This window comes from Acanthaster planci, linkage group LG02 (genome assembly GCF_054643075.1).
Source record: "Acanthaster planci isolate LZ-2023a linkage group LG02, COTS_SCS, whole genome shotgun sequence".
NCBI classification, from domain to species: Eukaryota; Metazoa; Echinodermata; class Asteroidea; order Valvatida; family Acanthasteridae; genus Acanthaster; species Acanthaster planci.
Window position 1 is genome coordinate 35,939,744 of NC_141778.1, and position 19,790 is coordinate 35,959,533.

Consider the following 19,790-nt stretch of genomic DNA (forward strand, 5'->3'; position numbering starts at 1 on the left):
TGAAATATTTCCACAATATAATTCGCTGTAAATCAGAGACTTTTTTTTCTTATCTCATTCTTTCATTCAGGAAAAAGCAAGATTTGAGCTACACCTTTTCAAAAAGCAAGAAAAAAGCAATATTTGAGCTACACCTTTTAAAAATCTTCATATTCGTTAGGGTGTCCTCTTTAAATCATTCTTCCTTTAATAGCTTCTTAAATTTCCGGAGCACTTTTCCGAGTCAATGAGAGTATCCATGAGGCATAACTTCCAGGTTTCTTTCGTATATACAAGAAACTTAAGAGGAACAGAAAGTTGCAAAAAAGGAGTAATAAAGTGCAGTTCAAATCATGGACATATTATTAATGTCTCAGGCTACATATTTTATTTCAGTCAATTAAAATCCTCCGACTATTATACAGATTAGAGGAATTACAAAAAGTACATGGAGTACTCATCTAGAATTCAAAATCATTTTGAATCATTTGTACACAGAAATTCCCTAGATTTGTCTTAAATGTATTGACCTGTGGTGAAGTGGAACAGGCCATACAAGATCAAATCTCAGTGTACTTTCTAACCTATATTTCTCCAAAATGTCTAAAAGGCAAAAGGCTTGTATTTATTTTACATAAGCCTGACACATAAACAAGCCCATTTTTGATTGGTGGACCATTTTGGAATGCAAAATGCATAGACTAAAGGCACTTAAAAGTTTCCTGAGGGAGACTGGACCTGTTCAGTACTAAAGCCTTAAGCTTTCTATTATATTCTTCAATCGCAAGGTGTTGCCATCTTAAGACTCAAATCTGTGACTTTCAAGACCATGTATGGCACAGTGGATAGTGAATCTTCTGTTTATGAAAAAAAATCAAACAAGTGAAAATGAAGAAACATGAATAGCAATTTACTTCTCAAATCTTCCAACCCTTTCCTCTTGTCCACTTGCAGGTGGGTATAATTTTTGGCCAAAAATTTCAACTTTCAAAAGGTAAGATATGGACACCAACACAGCCAAATGCAACAAATACTGATTTACACCAGTCATTTGAAGAGTATTTGTAACACATTTCTTACCACAACCTCATACTTTTCAACAATGTGGGACATGCCCATGGAGTGGTATACTCTAACAGGGAATTCAACACACAAATTCAACACACAGTGTACCTCCACAGACTCAGACTTTGTGTGTGCTTGAAAAACAAAACAATCAGAGCATTGACATATTTAAATGTCAGTCGAGTTGATCGAGTCAAGGTATGCTTGAAGTTTGAAACCATTAGCATGTAGGCCTACCTGTGTATATAAATAGCCAGATCATGGTTACATCCAAATTTAAGTGGATGTAGAAAAATAAAAATAAGAGCATATCTTGTTTAAATACAGACATTCAAGAAAAAGGGACCTTCCCCTTCCCATTTCATTTGATTTCTCTTTGGCAAGCAGCGACCCTATCAACATACATGTAAATATTCATTAGTCTGTTTTCCAAATTCCAATCTATTTTGGCAAAAGCTTTGTTCAAGTCATGAAAGAGACAATAGGCAAGGACAGTTGTGTGCAGAAAAAAAGATTTTTTCCAGAAGCACCTGAAATGAAGCTCCTATCAGAAATATAATTTTAAGCTTGAATTAGTTACATTTACAGTTGACGTCTTCATTCCGCATACCGAGATATGGAATGTGTTTCAAAACATAAAATTCACATTTGCATTACACTTTTATTTGTTGTTTGCATCGTACAATTTTTGTTTTACATCTGCATTTTGTACACACTCTCAGTCAATTCATCTGCAGTCATAAAAATTGCACGATGATCTATGGGTGACATCACTTCAAATATGAAGTATAATAAAAGCCTTCAGAAAACTACAAATAAAGAAAAGGTCTTGATTATTCAGTGATAACTTAAAAAGTTACAGATGCTTGGAATTGAAATAAAACCGTAAGTAGAAATCACACACCAAATTTATGTTAACCTGTGTACAGACTTCCTTGAGTGAACCACAAATGATCAGTCTGTATTTTGACCACATTTAGAACTAAACTGAAGGAAACCTGGCCCTGCTACCATAAACAATACCATTTCCCCTGTGTAATTCCAACAACAATAACAATAAAAATTGTAGCTTTATTTATTGATGGTGGCAATATAATTTCCAGCATGTTTTTCAAAGGGCTGCCAGTAACCACTTGAGAAATGTGACGATGTACAACTTCAAATTACAACTGCAAATATGTGAGGATAGTGTTCAGTTTAAGAAGTGGAAGGAAAAACTCCCCATGATCATTATAGAGATGAGAAAACCCCAAAAAGTTAAGTAAAGACTGAAAAATCCACAAATTAAACCTGGGCTGGATTCACAGAAGTGTAAGGTGACAAAAGTGTCACTATGCCAACCTGACGCCCCATTCTACCAGTCCACTTTTCATTGCTGAGCCAAAGCAACACTGACACCAAAATAACCCTTCAAGACCATATACATTTCGTTATGTACAGCATAATTCTGATATAAGTTGGTTGAAAGAGCTACATTTTCCCAGTGGACATACTGATCTGGTCAGTTAGTGGGGGGGCTGAGGCAGCTGTGCTGCTGCCATCATGGGCATGCCTCCAGCAGCAGCATCAGTACCTCCTGAATCCTCTTCTGTCGCTTCTCTCCTTCTGGATCTTGTAGATCTTCTCCAAAAGGTGATAGTACTCCTCCTGTGACAAGACCAGGCAATTAATGAGTAAATTAAAAAGTGAGTAAGAATGAATGGTTCTCCAGGTGATTTTCCTGCGATGGACACTGGTCTTCCTAAGGGGCCACTCGAAATTTTCAGTGTTTTTTAAATTTTGACTTTTTTTAAATAGTGGGTGGATGGGTTAAGGAAATAAATTGAAAATCGAAATTTACTTTTTATATTAGAATCCAGAAAAACTTATTTTTGTGACTTGCCTGAAATACGTGTAGCGTGCACGCCGCGCCAGCATTCCCAAAATGCAATCTTTATTAGCTTTGTTTCCATATACAGACAGACTGACCCTTCCTGTACATTATTATGTATGTGTGAAACATGGAATGAGGTGGTTTTTTACTCTTTGACTTGGCAGCTGGGCACTTGCAGCGGTGATAAAAGACAAATGTAGCAGGGTACCAGGCGTATTATATAAACCTACTATATAACCAGTTGCTAATAATGGTGATATGTTCATCACCTTGTATCTAAGACTAACCAGACAGCAGCAAACTGCATCCAAATCTGTTGGCTAGAGCTAGGTCTACGTCTCTGTTCCAATAGAAATACATACATGTACATGTATGCATGTGTGTGGAGACGCGGTAATTGACTGTAGGCGTAGCCGTACCTCGGGAGATCCATTTTTGAGTGGATTAGACATGGCATGCTGTTGCGTGCGCTATCGATTGCAATCATTTTATTGCAATTCCAGCCATCATTTTGCCATACTGTGTTGCATTATAGATTTTTACATGTATATGAATTTATATCAAATGCATGTATAATGAACATGTACTGAATGAAAATTCAATTTTTTTAAATACAAATTGCAGGTGGGTGAATCAAAAAATATGAAAAAAAATAGAAATTTGAAAAACACTGAAAATTTTGAGTGGCCCCTAGTCTGTGCACGAACTGTCAGTGGAAAGACTGATGAGAGCCTTGGCAAACACCTGCACTTCTCTAAGAGTAGGAAGTGTCCTTGTACATCATACAGAGTTACATGTAGTTGTTTGTGAGGCTAAGTTCAACCTTCCATAAAGTCAAATATTAAGTTCTATTCCAATTTCAAACACACAGCAGCAACCAACTATTTCTGTTTGTTCATCTGAGTGGTTGTTCCCTCCGAGTTTCAGCAGAGGGATTTGTCTCCTACTTAAAGAGGTTCGGTCCTAATTGGTGATTTATTCCCTTAGTAACAGAAAGATCAGAAATCATGAGAAAAAGAACACTGCAAGTCAGAGTAATTTGGCCTTTTTGCTGGACATATACACAGCTACTTTACAGTGTACATGTATACCTGCATTAGTTTACAAAAACAGACTAGCAATGAAGTCACTAGAGCATCTTTATGCGCCTTGAGGGACTATGAGTGATCAGTTATGTTAGAATTCAGAGGGGAAAACATCTGAATGGAGCAAATACATGTAGTTGGGGTGAAATGTGTATGTTTTTTCAAAGTTAAGGGTAGACCAACTGTTGCGGACAAAACATCTCCAAACAAGTCCTTTCATGGGCACAGTAGTTGTGTGTTATCAATAGAGGGCGCTCTGCCCGCACCGCGCAGTGCCGAACAATCCATTTTAGTTTATACATGGTTCACGAGCATTTTGACAAGTTATACGTCACCAAATTCCCATTTTGCTTCCATTCCGTCAGCTCAGCAAAGTGAGTCGTTTTCTTTATTTATCCTTTAGTTATTGCCTTAGGATAAAGGCAATAAGATAAGCTATTATTAAGCCATTATTAAGTTATTTTTCCAGGGCAAACAAATTGCAAGATTTTTCCGAATACATGTATGATGTCCGAGTTTTGGGCAACCACGTTTCACATGTATGTAAGACATGTTATGTTACACATGTATATGTATAATACAATGTCGCACATGTGTTACGTTTAGACAATGGATGTAAGGGTGTATTTAACTAGAGGTCTAAAGTTTGTGACCAGGATTTATGACGGTGGCATATAGGTTTGTCTATATAATTTATTCCTTTTGTGTATTATGTCCAGTCGAACCATCACAACCGTCATCATCATCGACACCATTGTCATTGTCAGCGTCGTTATACATTATCTATCGACAACTGTATGTTAGACATCAGCCATATCAACTGTCATCAGATATTGTCATCACTGGGATCCATCACACCTTTGATAACTGTCACATGAGCCGAATTGCATCATCCCAGTATTTTTTGCCATCATTTGGAGACACCCTTGTCCACTAGCCAAACAGTTGAGACACATGAGACATTGTTCATGATACAGCAACACCATTGGTTTATTTCTTGCCAGCCAAGACATTGAAGGAGAGTTGAGGACAAGTAGACACTATAATTGAATTTTAGATGTGTGTTGATTGCTGAGTTTACAGCGACAGATTAACGTCAAGTAGCGTGGGCGCTACACCAACAAAAAGACTCAATACCTCTCAAAACTAAATGACCAAATATCTACATACCTTGATTTGAAGCATGGACTATTCAGGAACAGATTTCTTCGAAAATTTAGACTGTTGGAGCCTTAGTTATGTCACAATTGAGAGGGGAAAAGTTCTGCAAATGCTGCAAATGTGAGAAGGTGAAATATTTCCAAAGTGAAGGGTAGAGCAATAAAAAGACTCAATAACTCTCAAACTGAATGACCAAATATCTAAATACCTGCATGATTTGAAGCGTGGACTATTTACAACCAGATTTCTTTACAAATTTAGACTGTTCAAGCTTTGTTATATCAGATTTGAGAGGGGAAAAGATCGGGATTCTGCAAATGCGATGGGGTAAGATAGGTACTTTTGAGGGGTAGAGGAGAACAAAGACTCAATACGTCTCTAGCTAAATGACCACATATCTAAATACCTGCATGACTTGAAGCGTGGACTACTAAGGAATTGATTTCCTTTACAATTTATATTTTTGGAGCTTTACTTATGTTAGAATTCAGAGGGGAAAACATCGGAACGCAGCAAATGAGATGGGGTGAAAGATGTATTTTCAAAGTTCAGGGTAGATCAATGAAAAGACCCAATACCTCTTTAACTAAATGGCCAAATTTCTAAATACCTGCATGATTTGAATTGTGCACTATTTACAAACTCATTGAAAAGTTAAGAATTGAAGAGCTTTAGTTATGTTGGAATTCTGAAGGGAAAACATCGGAATGCAGCAAATGAGATATATGAGATATGTACAAATGAGATATATGAGATATGTACAAATGAGATATATGAGATATGTACACATGAGATATATGATATGTACACATGAGATTTATGAGATATGTACACATGAGATACATGAGATATGTACAAATGAGATATATGAGATATGTACACATGAGATATATGAGATGTGTACACATGAGATATATGAGATATGTACAATGAGATATATGAGATCTGTACAAATGAGATATATGAGATGTGTACACATGAGATATATGAGATATGTACAAATGAGATATATGAGATATGTACAAATGAGATATATGAGATATGTACAAATGAGATATATGAGATATGTACAAATGAGATATATGAGATATGTACACATGAGATATATGAGATATGTACAAATGAGATATATGAGATATGTACAAATGAGATATATGAGATATGTACAAATGAGATATATGAGATATGTACACATGAGATATATGAGATATGTACACATGAGATATATGAGATATGTACAAATGAGATATATGAGATATGTACAATGAGATATATGAGATACTATGTACAATGAGATATATGAGATATGTACACATGAGATATATGAGATATGTACAAATGAGATATATGAGATATGTACAATGAGATATATGAGGTATGTACAATGAGATGAGATATGTACAATGAGATATATGAGATATGTACAATGAGATATATGAGATATGTACACATGAGATATATGAGATATGTACAATGAGATATATGAGATATGTACAAATGAGAAACATGAGATATGTACAAATTTCCAAAGCTAAGGGTTAGAGGTGAGAAACAACTCGATACCTCTCTATGTTAGTAGCCAAATTTCTACAAAACTGCACCATTTGAACTGTGGACTAAGAACCGTTGAGTGAGTACTCAACGTTTCTACCAGCTGCTCTCATCATCTTCATGAGTGGAGTCCAAGCCAGGCTCCAGATTTTACAGAACTGTACATTTATACAACTCAGGTACAGCTGCTGTTTTTTCAAAAGCTGGAACATGCCTTTTCTTATGAGGCTAAAATCAGAACACCATATAAAGTGCTCACCAAGTGAGTAGTGTTGGCAGTAACAAATATCTGGTGAAGTGTTACAATCCAGAAAACCGTCTCCCAGGGGTCTGGTCTTGTCTCTTCATCAATGCTACAACTAACAAAACCACAGAAACTGTTTCTATCACAGACTGTATGACTAATCACTGAGGAGGATTGAGAGAGGTGGAGAAAACTGATTAAGAAGTTGTTAGTGCTTCCCCAATGACCTTCTTCCAGACATGTGGCTCAAGACAGATGTGATTAAAATTTACACCCAGGAATTATGGTAAATATTGGCTTCCATATCATACTTTCCGCCTCATGTGTGTATTATAGAAGCCTGCCTGTGTCATAAAGAAACCCTAGACTCAAAATGCTATTGTACCAACTGAAGCCACCACCAACCATGTGTGAATGTTGGCTCAAATGCCATATTGTAACAAACTGTCATATGAAAGGCCTTGTATCTGACACAGAAATATGGCCGCTGATGGCTTCATTGACTATGATAAATGAAAGAACAGTCCAGATGTTTTATATGACACCTGTGGAATGCAGTGTGTAGTCATCCTTGTACATGATTTGGATCCAGGAATGTGGCATTTATCCCTCTATAATCTCCACCCATCCCCTTTATTATTTCAGTACAACTCCCCATTCACTGCAAGCAGCTTGTGGATTCAGCCTCTTTCCAATTTCTGTTCAGTTTGTGACAAATGTTACAATCACACCTAATGATTACATCTTCCAATTTGTTCAGAGAAACTCAACCCAGCCCCAAAGGCCGGAGATTCTCATTAGTTGAAAAGCTTATGAAACAAAACCTAAGGTACAGATTTACTAAACTGGGCATGTTATTACAGGTACCATGGACTAATATCAGAAAACGATGTAAGCTGTTTCCATACCTGTCAAGTATTGTCCCCAGTGATATGATATCTCTGATCTGTCACACTTCAGAAAACTTTGTCCAGGGACTAGCTTCTTCTTGTCTCTCTGTCACTGCTGAAACTAGGGAAACTAATAACAAACAATGTTTGAATTTCAGCCCGTATGACTCACATTTGGGGCCACCGTTTCAAATTATAAGGTGCACTTTACAACAGCAACTGAAACATCATTGAAAACAGTATCAAATCAACAAAGATCAAGGTCAAATAATATACAAGCTCACATTACTGGAATTTCTAAAAAAAAATCATAAAAATCTCATCTTCTTAGATGCCATTTTCCGTTTCTTTTTTACTGTTGCTTGGTTAGCTAAGTACATTTATTCTTCAAAACACCTTAAAATAATGTACATTTCCAAAAGGTCATTTTTCTCAAGCCTTTAGGCATCGATTTAAACATTCCTCTATCTTTGGCATTCTTAAGATCTATTTTCAGCCATCTGCATTCAGATGGAATCCCACAACACAAGAAGTGTTGGTCTAGGGCTATAATTAGACAACCCCACCTATTTTTTCAGCCAGTCAATCTCTTCTAGTTAAGGTTTCAGCTGCCATCCCCAAATGCTGATCCACCTTGAGTAGAAGCACAGCCTAATTGGTTGAGAAGAGTCGTGTTGGTTGGAGTATTCATTTTGTTGGTAGCGATGGGGCTGCTTGCATGTCCTAGTCATTCATGAACCAAAGGAGCCTCTGATGCCAAGGAATTAGTTTTCTCTCTTGGTTCAGGTCAAGGCTCATACAGGGATCACAGTCTGTGCAGAAAACATTCCCAAATTTATAAACAGTACTATGCTATGGCTCCCTATAGATGTTACCCAGTACTGGGCACAAAATGAATTTATCCACCAAGAATGACCTCTAAATTCCTCCCCACATTAGTGTGGGATGGGTCTTCTAGTGATACTTACCCCTGTCCAGCCTACATATGCAAATTTCCCAAGTGGCTATTACAATTCGCTGAAAAGAAATGATTATGCATGCTGCCCCCTGACCCAGCATAATGCAATGCTGTCCCGCCACCATGTTCGTCCTTCTTTTCGAAGCAGAGAAGTTCCCCGGAGCCGAAGTGGAGAAGGACGGGCGGGAGCTGCTGGACAGGGTAAGTATCACTAGGACACCTGACCCACACTAATGTTGAGGAGGAGTCTCCTGCGTTCACATACCCCTATCCAGCCTACATATGCAGAGTAGCACCGTACCCTGAAGGAGGGTCGGCGATGGGAGAGTAATTACAAGAGAACATAGGCGGGCGCTATTCAAGCGAACAATCACTATTCTAGAACAAAGGAATAGCATCTACGATGAGGAATTCTTTGTTTGGTGAGGGACAGTGCTGGATGCTGTCCCAATCGCTGAGCGTAGGGTTGCTGTGCCATGAGTCATCTCACTCCCCAGGACATCCTTCAGGTAGCACTCAGTGAAGGTGGAAGGAGATTTCTAACAAGTCGCCTGGCAAATGTCCACCAAGGAGACATCTCTGAAGAACAACCAGGACCTTGTGATATTCTTCGTCAAGGTAGAAATCGGATCGATCTTGGGGCGATACTGAGACAGGAGATGAAGTTGAAGTGGCCGCATTCGGAGTCGACACCAGTGAACAAGGTTGACGAGGCTGGCCATAAATCCGAGAAGGAAGCGGAGCCAGGCCAGCGCCGGAAGAGCCTTGGAGCGCAGGAACAAAAGGGCACATTATTGCAGATTTAGGATGCGTTCCGGTGACGGAGTCACAACACCTTTGAGAAGATCGAGAGCTGCCACCAGGTAGGTCAGCCGTTGTGATGGATCGAGGGCCGACTTGTCGTAATTGATGAGGAACCCTAGACGTGTCGTGGCCTCGAGGGTGAGAGAAGTGGCAGAACTTGCTTTGTTGGGGCAGCGCATCCGTAGATCTATTGAGGTGGCCCAGCACGGAATAGGTAGAGAGGGTAGGACCATGCTCAGAGTCTCCATTTAAAACCCCCTTGGCCTGATGAACTTGTTGAGCGGTTTCAGGTTGATTATTGGTCGCCATTTTCCCGGGTCTTTTTTGGGTGCGAGGAAAAAGACGAAAGGAAGCCGGTGGATAGCTGGTTCGGATGCACCAGTGTGATGGCTCCTTTGTGTAACAATGCTGCAATCTCCTCCAGAACTTGAGTTTGTCGCATGGAGGAGGAGTGGAGCGGAAGACCATCCCGGACGGTGGGGAGCTCGTGAACTCAAGGGAGTAGCCAAGAGCAATGGTGGAGAGGACCCAGCTGTCCGCGGTGATTTCCCACCAGAACCTGCTGAAGTTACCCAGGCGGCCGCCGACGGGTTGGGGATCGGCGGCCGCCAAAGGCAAACGGAAGAAGTCACCAACCCCGTTCCCCGATAGGACCGGGGTCATGGTGTGAAGAACCACGGCCGGGAGGGCATGACTGAAAACTTCTGGGAGCCGATGTAGGAGGAGCTCGCTGCGCGGCCGATGACCGATGATGGTGTAGAGGTGCTGGTTCACGAAGTGAGATTTTCTTAGCAGTCTCCATACATTTTACCTCCAACTCAAGGACTTCAGTGAACTTCCCAGCAAAGAGATCGTCCCCCAGAGGGGGACGCCCATAAGCCTATTCTTGACGGACCCATAGGGGATATCCATGGTGTACATCGCGTTGGATCTGCGGGTAGAAGTGGCCAGAATGGAAATGCAAGTGAACTATTCAAAGATCGAATTAAGTCCCTTATCAAAGCCTCGTAAAGCTAAGGCCTCAAAGTCTGAAGAGAGCAGATTCTTCTTCACAGGCCTGGGCAATATACTGCGATAGAAGGAGAGGAAAGGCTGAACATCGGAGGCCAAAGCGGGACGCCGTATCAACGCAACGGAGGGACAGGTCAAGGATAGTTTTGTCCTTACCCTGGAAGGTTTTCGCCTTGCCGGAATCGAACGACATCTTGTCTCTTGCAGCGTCAGGAATATCTGTGGTTGACAGGAAGCGAGAGATATCCTCCCAAGGAAACCAGTAATAAGATGAAGCTCTGGGCGGGAATGCGCGCCAGTGTTTATCCTTTGCCAGGGCATTCATCATTTCCACACAAGAACGGTTCAGCGGAATCTCTGGGAAGATTGGCTCAGCTGACTCAAGTCATAAAGGGTGGCACTTGGATGAAGCACATTCATGTTCTGTCGGTGCAGGATCCAATGACAGGAGCCCCAGAACATGGATCATGTTGCGTTGAAGGAGGCCGAGGCGGCCTTCCAATTGAGTCAGACCAGCCAACGAGTCGATGTCATCATCCTCAAAAGAGTAGGGTTGAAGGACAAGTTCAGAGGGAGGCGGATCGCCATGAGTCGAGGCTTGGTCCGGCATGAGTCTAGGCTTGGTCCGAGGCAACAGAAGGAGGCCTGTGAGTAGGAGGCAGAACAGCCGGAAGAGGATCCGGATCAGGTGCCTTCGCCACTGGCTGAGGCTCAGAGTCTATCTTGCGGGTGAGCGACAAGAAGGGCTCCGAAAGAGACTGGAGAGTCGCCATCCATGGAGGCGGATCCGGCTGGGAATGGTGTCTCTTCTTGGTCTTGGACGAGGAAGAAGCCGAGGAGGATGACTTGGCCTTGCGCTTCTTGGAATTAGTGGAAGCATGGGAACTGGAGGCCGGCACGGGTGGAGGAAGGGCTGGGCAAAAATCCGGTCGGTCGTCTCTTGCGAAGTACGTCCGAGATCAAGATCAGTAGGCTCATGACCGGAATCCACCTGCAGGTTGGAGCTTTGGCGGACGGAAACCCCAGCGACGTAACAGTCTAGAAGGGGCACCATCGTCCAAGGCAACAGGAGGCTGGACAACATGCAGGGTTGTAGGCTCGCCGAAGCGACCGAACGGACTGAAGCGGGGGAGCTTGGCGATCCCGCTGTGGAGCCCGCTGTCAGCCTGGAGGGTGTTGACTGGGCCGACTTCCAATCGGATGTCGCCCGGTGAGCAAGGGCCAGTGAAAGGCCCAGGGCAGACGGCGGACTATCGCCCCGCAGGCCCCACTGAGCCATCAGTCGGCAGGGCTCTTCGGGGATGTAATAGGAATGCCAGGAACCTGCAGCAGCATTAAAGGAAGGGACGGCACATTACTCCCAATGATAGTGATAAAAGGCATTGATGCGGAAAATCCGCTCAACCCGATGAATAGGAGTAGCCTCAGGGCCCATCACCTCGGGCCCCCGGACTGCTTGGCCGCACAGCAGCCGCCGGTCGCGGCGCCGGGAGTGGGCATAAAAGACAACGGCAGAAGACCAGCAGGCTTGGCTCTGTGGTGGGTAGGTGGGTGGAAGTCATCAGTGATCAAGGGCTTTATTACGGAACCGCACTCTCAGCCTGATCAATCCTGGTAGTGGTCATCAGAGATCAAAGGCTTCGCGGTACTCCGGTCCACCTGATCTATAGAGGCCGTTTTGATCTGGGAGATGCGGTACTCCGGTTCTCTCTATTCAAGGAGGGTATCGATCAGGTTTTGCAGTACTCCAGTCCACCTGATTGTGACGATCCAGGCCCGAGGTGCCTCAGCCTAATCAGGTCTCTCCTCGTCGAGGCCGCTAATTGGAAAACGCAAAACCGCACCACAGGGAAGCGGGGCGGCTCACTAAGCCTCGCTCTGCGGTCAGACCCGAACTGCGTTGGGCCGTTATTGTTCGAACGCATGCACCACTTAGTGAGCAAAGGGCCCTCCAACACTTAACGGCCATACCCACATACCACATCACAGTAGGTCACAACCTAACCTATATATGATCAGTGGTCAAAATTAGCGGTAGTCCACTAGCCCGAGGCTAGTGGTTTTAGTGGGAGGACTAGCAGTTCTTACTTGTCGGTAGTCCGACGGGCTAGTGCCTTTTTTAGCGGGGGCATGAAAAGAAATACACACCGTAAATGTAACACCATGCCGTGCAGTGGTATTTTGATTGCAGATGCATGTATATGTACATTTGTACAGCCTATCGTTACACTGTAGACACGAGGGGTTCTTTCCGTACACAACACGGCCCATGCGTACATGTATTCACATCGAGCTGATACTCTACACACGTAGGCCAGCCACACGACATTGAACGCATCATACGAATGTACGTGTGGATTTCACGGTACCCCATACATTTTAACGATATATTGTGCAACGAGAAAAAATGTTTTCTACTGGGCTATCGCGAAAATAATCCAGCGTTTTGTCCAATCAGCCTGTGTGTTTGAAGCGATAACAATAGTCTTTCCAGCACGTAAGATTGATTTCTACTGGCTGTTACTGAAAAGAATGAAACGATTCGGCCAATCGCATTGTGCGTTAGAAACAATACAATTTTCCGAGCGCACATGGATCGATACCGTCTTTTCGGATTCGCGCAATTTAGGAAACAATTTGAGTGCCAAAAATCCAAAACTTAATTATTTGTAGGACTACTATTTACTATTACTATTATTATACTATTAATAATACTATTATTTTGTAGGACTACTGAAAAACTCAAAGGACTAGTAAAACAATGACATTACTAGTCCTGTGGGCTACCATAGAAACCAAGTTAATTTCGACCCCTGTGTGATGCACAGAAAAAAAGGGGCAGAAAAGAACCACAAAAAAAAGCATGCAAGAAACGAAATAAGAAAATAAGCATTCTTACCAACAGACAAGTAAACACTCTTTATTTCGTAAAAGGAATTAAGTCAATTCAATAGCACAAAAGGTACGGAACCCGAGAATTCAAGGAGTCATAAAAGACACATCTGTAAACTATAGGCGCTGAGAAAAGGACGAACATGGCGGCGGGACCGCATTGCATTGTAGTGGGTCACAGGAAATAAGAGGAAAAAATTAAAATAATGTAAACAAGGGGGTGAGCTGCATCCGAATCTGTTGTAGAGCTAGGTCTATGGCTTCACTCCATTGGAAATAAGCAGAGACACCGAGAAAATAGACTTCGGCGTGAGCTCTGGAAGCCTGTTTCAGACATTGACACGGCCTACGATGTGGCTCGCTTGCGTACTGTGCGACATGGGACTCATTATCGTTATTGGGTGTGGGAGGGACAGGAACCACGAGATCCTGATTGAAAGTGAATCGTAAAATCTCCATTTTCCAATGTGATCTAAGTAAAATTATCACACACTGCTACAAATACTATCCACTCTAAAACTTCCCCTCTGAGAAAGCAGAGCTTTTTTAGGGGGACCTGGCCTCCTCCACTATATTTTCAGGGGGGGCCACTGAGCTCCCCCCAGTTCCTACGTCCATGAACAGACAGATGAATAACAGATCATAGAGGAAGGACTTAGAAGGAGTTTGAACTGCCCGGGCTGTTACATCTGGCCAATTACCGCTTTCTTGCATTACTGATATGTCCATAGCCAGAGTGCAGTGAACATTTGCTATGCACCATGCCCCATCTGTTTCACAACCATGAACCCCTTTGTACCCTCTGATCGCTGTTGCAATTTGTCGCTGGTAATCTACATCCACTGAGGTATAGGAAATTGAATATTCATGCCATCGTTGGTGCTTGTTTTGATCTTATGAAAACATATTTAATGCTTGCGAAGTTGCTTGCATTACATTGTGTGCCCTAAATTATGTGCAGTCATTGCGTTTAATGAGCACTTTCTTCTGGAGTTATTTTTGGAATAAATGGCCCGGTTGTTTACAGATTTTCTGTTTTGTTTCAATCATTTTTATTATGGCATTTGTACAAAAGTGTATTTTATGAGATTTCATGATCACTCCCTGTGATGAAATAGCTCATAATTTCACTTATGAACTTGGCTTTCCAGAAAAAGTCAACATTTTCTTGGACAGTCTTAGCCAAACTCTTACCAAGTCTTTGAAAACTGATGTACTGGGGGAGAATAAAATTTCAAACTTTGATGGATAGATAATGAAAATGTGAATCAAAATTTTAAAATTTTATTTACGATGGCAAAAGTAGGTCTAATATCACAGATTTTTCTCCAAATCCTGGTCACAGCAATAATTTGTATTTAATTGCAAGCCAAAAATTACAAGTGTTGCCAGGATACTACTGGCCACGCTTGTCTGGCTAAAAGATGCCGGCAGCAATCAGGCAGTTTTGGAATTTTTCTGTTATTCGTCTGACTCAGCGATGACATCATTCAACACTTTAAAGTGCCAGAGTTGCAACTCCTTCTGTGTCCTTCCTCTATGGACAGACAGACTGACAAACATGCAGACAGTCAGATGAACAAACAAAAGAGCACAGTTATCCTATGAACTACAGCTCTCCTTTTTGTTTTCAGTACAGAAAGATTTTACAGTAGAACCCCCAACCAAAATTAGTTTGGTACAGCAAAAAATTTGAAAATTTTAACCTGTACTCAGAAATGCTTGGCACAAGCTCCAAATTGTACAAGATCAAAAAACTGTCTACCAGACCTTCTTCTTGTCTCCAAACCCTAGTTAAGATTAATGTAAACAGCAGAAACCATTTTTAAATCTCGGCTGCCAAACCCCCATGGAAGCCGCCATTTTGAAATATAGGGTGCACTGAACTGATTGAAGTCCCACTGAAGAATGTAAAATTGACCATGTTTGCAGCCCGGTGTGGGCAACCGAAGTCCCTCATGCCTCTTAAACAAAAAACAAAGTGTTTTGGGGTCATTCAGCTTTCATTTGATTTTCAATTTCTGGTAGGTTAACCAATGATTATCCACAAAAAACAAACTCACCCCCAAAAATGACATCCCTCCACCTTTTCAGGCTCTTGGGGCAATTTTTCAGAGGTATTTTTCTATGCTTTGCCCTAGGATGGGAGCCCTTGAATCTAGGGAGTTCATTCTGGGCCATTCTTCCTCAATCCCACAATTTCTTAGGCCACACCATCTCCTTTTTTTCAAATAAACTGCAGGGGTACTTTTTGAGTGCCTTGGCCTGGCGAAGAATTTCCCTTGACTTGGGCAGTCCACCCAACAATCCGACGTGGCGCCGCCCATGGTCAGCATAGAAACATCACAGGCCCGGTTTTCAAAGCACCATATATCGAAAATGTACGGTTTGGGATAGCCCCATAAATGGGGCCTACGGTATGCTGTGCTCCCCTACAGCCACATGCCCATATGCCTAAACTGCTCACTGCCATGACTACCAGCCCATGCCTGGGTAAACAGGAACTAGCAGTCGCATCTGAACTCCTGGTGCTGTATTTGCATAATGTGAAGTCACGGTTTAGGGGTCACAAACTTGTCGCCATGATGATTTGAGCTGTCAACGTCAATGTATATGTGCAAGAAAGGATAAAGTTCAAAAATTAGTTGGAAGTTTCTAAAAAGTAAGAGGTAAGATTACGTAGTGAAGGTATATGAGCATGTGGCTGTAGTGGAGTGCAGCGGGGTAGGCCACATTAATGGGCTAGGTTTGGGAAAGCTCAGGTGCTCATATAAATGTCCAAACTCTAAGGAATGTGCCGGTGTAGGTAAAATTGTCGAGTCATTCTCATTTCAGTTTGTGACAATCCTGCAGTTTGGATTTCAGGCATTTAGGACATGCCTTGAAATAGGGCTGTGGTGGCGACAGACAAGGGACAAATTGTAAAAGAGAGCCCCCACAGCCCTTTTTGTGGGGGGTTCATTACCATTAGCATCCTGCTCCTATAATAAGGAAACAAAGTCCACTTTCTCAAACTAACAAACATTTTGATCATAAGGAACCATTACTCATTCCTGACAGGCCTAGTTTAGGCAAAATTTGACAATATTTAAGCAAGAAAACTTCAAATTTCTAACCCAACTTTGGCAAAAGACAACCACTCAGTCGAACGACGCCATTTTGTTTTTCGTCTGGTTACCCGAGTCAGGCTTTTTGGTTTCATTAAAACAAATCTCCATCCAGGTCAAGGAACCAGACTACATTCGCTTATATGTGAGTGTAGTCCACTAATTCCGGCCCCATAGAACAGTGTAAAATCAGCATTGTTCGGGGCCCAATAATATGTGTACCAACATCCCTGAGACATCTGAAACACAACTGATTACATTTTGAGTTATTCCCTCAAAACAAAAGTACCCCCCCAAAGTGATTTTTCGAAAGTGTGCTTGCAGCCATTTTTCAAGTGACAACCCTCAACTTTCTCGGGCACTTTGGAGTATTTTTCAAGAGTAGTTTTTAGCCATGCTGCTCTCAGATGAAAGCCTAAAGACCCAGGGAGTTGATTCTGGCAAAGATTTACACAATCTCACCATTTTGGGGGCCATACAATCTCTTTTTCAAAACATATTGTGGGGGCACTTTTAATGCTAATGAGCTGGTCAGAAATTCTCACTTGAATTAGTGGACTGCTCTTCGGGGCGGTCATGTACGCTGCCGTTTTACCCAAAATATCTCTCAAAAAAGAGGACATCACCAACAACTTGTTAAGATAAGTTATTTTGAAAAGTAGAATTTGTTCCCCTGTGATAGGAACAGGGTGCTCAAGGTAATGAACCCCATTTTGGGGGCTAAGGGATTAGGATGCACTTTACCATAGCAAAAGCAGTGTAAAATCAACAGAGGCAAGGGCAAAATAACCTTAAGCCCACATTACTGGGTTTTCAAGTTGTCACACGGAAATCTCATTATCGTCTGGGCCGTCCTTTTTTTCAATTGTTGGTTGGTAAGGCAGGGACATTTCTCACTTACCTCCTGTGAATTAAGTCATATACAAACAATCCCGACAACGCGAGCCAAACATGTCATCTCGCGCGCGCGCGCGCGTGCTCATTGTAAGCTTAGGCCGTGTCCGAAGCGGGCTTCCAGAGCTGCGGCTATGTCTATTGTCTGGGCGTCTCCACGCATTTCTAATGGAGCGAAGACCTAGACCTAGCTCTAGACAAGAGATTCAGATCGTGCCACGACGTTGCAATATCACGTGGAAACTGAAACTGGTCGCCGATCAACTTCTTCACAGCAAGTACTGTATTGAGCTGAGCAGGGTACCAAAATGAGCTTATATGATCGGCGCTCGGTCTCCAAATACCTGTGCGAACAGAGGCGAATTAACCACGAAGAGAACGCCAGAATTATTTTTCGTAATGGAAATCGAAAGAATGACCTCCAAAATGTTATGTAAATTCGCATCAATCACAAAAACCACAAATTTTCCACACCAAAGGCCTGGACAAACGCAACTTACTAAGGCTCGTTTCAATCATGTTTCAATCATGACCGCACCAAACAGTCGCTGCGTGACGTCATTCTACCAAAAATGAACAAAGTTACGTCCGAAATTCTGGGAATTTAAGCATAAAATGCCTTAGATGGCAATAATGCCTTCCGAAGCCGAACCATTACTCAAATTCGACGTATTTTGTCTATACGGTCAGCTATTTTCTTGCCAATTGGGGTTGCATACATACATGTACGTTTGGCGCAAAACGGGCAAAATAAAGAGTGGTACTCAGCGGAAGGGACAACTTTGTACACTCACCATGCAACCGCGTGAGGTTGTATTGCTCGCATCTTCTACGGTTCCACACACTGTCTCATGTGCGATACATGTACACGCTCACCCAAAGCAAATCGCAAAATACGTACACTGTAGGACGGAAATAGCGCCCTCTGGTTGTGTTCAGGATGAGGTCAGTCTTGTCTGGTTTCTTTTTTTGGGGGGGGAGGGTTACATTCAAGACAGTGGCCAGAAGCCGTTTTCTTAAAAGAGTTAGCTATGGCATTCTTAATTGGTCCTTTCCCGAAATTAGTAGCATACATTTGCTTAACGCGGAATAATAGGTAAATCGCTGGGCTGGTGAGCAAAAGGAGCATAGGCCTAACACTGGGTAAAAAAAGTGGCAGTACAAAATGACACATTCTACAACCGTAACCCATAATATCGGGAGAGAATCAACGCCGTCCGATTCTCTTCATGGTTCAGTACTCTATAATGCAAGCAGTCCCTGAATATGCCCCCAACTTTTGTTTTTAAAACGAACGCACCTCCAAGGCTCGCCCAAAGCACCGATGAAAAAGTCGTCACACATATTTTAAAAATAGTTAAACTATAAAAAAAAATTAGCAAAAAAGTAGATTAAATGGGTAATATGATAAATTTTGAGCCCCCCATTTTTTTTTTAAATTTTCACTCCCCTAGAGTTAGGTTATGCAGTTTCTTAGACATGTGTGGGTTGCTTTGCAGCGCGTGTGGGCAGGTTGACGGTAGTAGAACTTGCAACCAACCACAAGCGTCCTTGAAGAGGAGCAGATGAATTCAGTGGCCAGTCGGACCCTCCACTCCACTTGGCTACTGGACTCAACAGAGACTGTTCTGTTGTCTCTGTGATCTCTTCTTGCATTGAACCTGCCACAATTACATATTCGTCCCTGTCCTGCTCTTGGTGAGTTTGATGATACTTTTGTCTTACGTTTATGCCTACATTGAAGTGTCTGTTCTTATCTCAAAGTTTAGACCAAGTCGTTATAGGTTAATATCATATTGTATTTCTTAATTGCAGTCATTGTAATTTTGGCTGAGAATGTTTTCAAAGAGCAAAAGAATTTGTGCACATCTTAATTTAAGCCAAGGTTCACTTTAGAGGTTCTATCCACGTTGACATCTGTTTAAGATTCTGTTGTTTCCAGATGCAAACACCATTTCTTTTGCGATATCTTCCACAATCTGTCCATACATTCTGACTTCATGGTCCCTGAACACCGAATTAATGTAACTTGCTGTATGAGTTTCCATTGATTTGGAAGTTTAACATTCTCATGTAAAAGACCTCTGAATTAGTAAAACTTAATTAAGAAAGAACTGACTCCTATAGGATTACTCGTATATTATTTTCCTTACGTTTTTATGATATATTACTTCTAGCGTACATTGAGCAATCACATTCTCTTGACTAAAGTGAAGAGAGGTACATTTCCTTCCTGTACAAATTAATTAAGTCTGTGAATTTGCAACATTCTTCTG

At 42.0% G+C, this 19,790-nt stretch overlaps 1 long non-coding RNA gene across 4 annotated transcripts; it reads right to left on the reverse strand.

Moving 5' to 3' along the window:
* Positions 1-1,394: 1,394 nt before the first annotated feature.
* On the reverse strand, positions 1,395-18,385 carry LOC147800206 (uncharacterized). Of its 4 annotated transcripts, none has more exons than XR_015424476.1 (6): positions 18,309-18,385; positions 8,415-8,660; positions 7,867-7,978; positions 6,974-7,073; positions 5,173-5,275; positions 1,395-2,691 (listed from the first exon to the last, which is right to left on the reverse strand). It is a non-coding gene; the product is annotated as an uncharacterized LOC147800206 (long non-coding RNA). The 4 variants fall into 4 exon arrangements; XR_015424475.1 differs by lacking the exon at positions 18,309-18,385 and adding an exon at positions 17,522-17,632; XR_015424478.1 differs by lacking the exon at positions 18,309-18,385 and adding an exon at positions 17,522-17,631 and having other exon boundaries at positions 8,415-8,499.
* Between the last annotated feature and the right edge of the window lie 1,405 nt (positions 18,386-19,790).